Source organism: Pseudomyrmex gracilis, unplaced genomic scaffold (assembly GCF_002006095.1).
Source record: "Pseudomyrmex gracilis isolate BER0280 unplaced genomic scaffold, ASM200609v1 scaffold_1952, whole genome shotgun sequence".
Lineage (NCBI taxonomy): Eukaryota > Metazoa > Arthropoda > Insecta > Hymenoptera > Formicidae > Pseudomyrmex > Pseudomyrmex gracilis.
This window is the reverse complement of record NW_018022536.1, coordinates 4,835-5,720: the sequence shown is the minus strand read 5'-3', so window position 1 is coordinate 5,720 and position 886 is coordinate 4,835.

Below are 886 nucleotides of genomic sequence, written 5' to 3'. Positions count from 1 at the left end.
TTTTCTACGACAGTTTTCTTGATCTTTTGAAGAACACGTACAAAAACGAGATGGAATTGCATCAAACTTTACACGTTTGCGTCTAGCAACAAATTTGATTTCTGATGGCTTAAAATATAATTCTAACAATATTGTAATCGTAATTTTTCCTCTTTATTTTATTAATACGACTCGTATTGTCCAAGCGGACCGAGCAGCTATTTGTTACATAAAGAGGTTTGTCAGTGAAATAAAGATATATGTGTTGACCAGCGTATTGAAAAATCATCGTGTCGTATTAAATTATTTAACTCTTAATACCTGTCGTTGTCGTAATACGCGAAAATCGTGTCGAGCCGTTGGTTGTTTGCCGTGTCGTACAGGGGCAAAGTGCCCTTGGCTTTTGTTATCAGTTGATTTAATTTTGTGTCGGTGATTGCTATAACTCGAAAGTGAGTTCAAGTACATTTTGTTTGTTTCTCTATCCGGTCGTTATTGGCTTGACGTGCCGGTTATAAGGAAAAGATAAACAGCTTCGACTTTCATGTAATATTTCGGTTATCCTGTACGCTGTTTGAAAGTCGCAAGTTATATTCATCGTGTCGTTCGTCGTCGTTATTTCGAATCGATTAAGAACTGAATTATAAAAGACGTTGGAATAAAACAGACATTCACTGTATCGGTAATTATTTATATTATTTACTTCGAAACTCAAGAAAAAAAAGATAAAATACTTAAACTAAGAAAAATAATAAAATAAAGAGGAAAAATTACGATTACAATATTGTTAGAATTATATTTTAAGCCATCAGAAATCAAATTTGTTGCTAGACGCAAACGTGTAAAGTTTGATGCAATTCCATCTCGTTTTTGTACGTGTTCTTCAAAAGATCAAGAAAACTGTCGT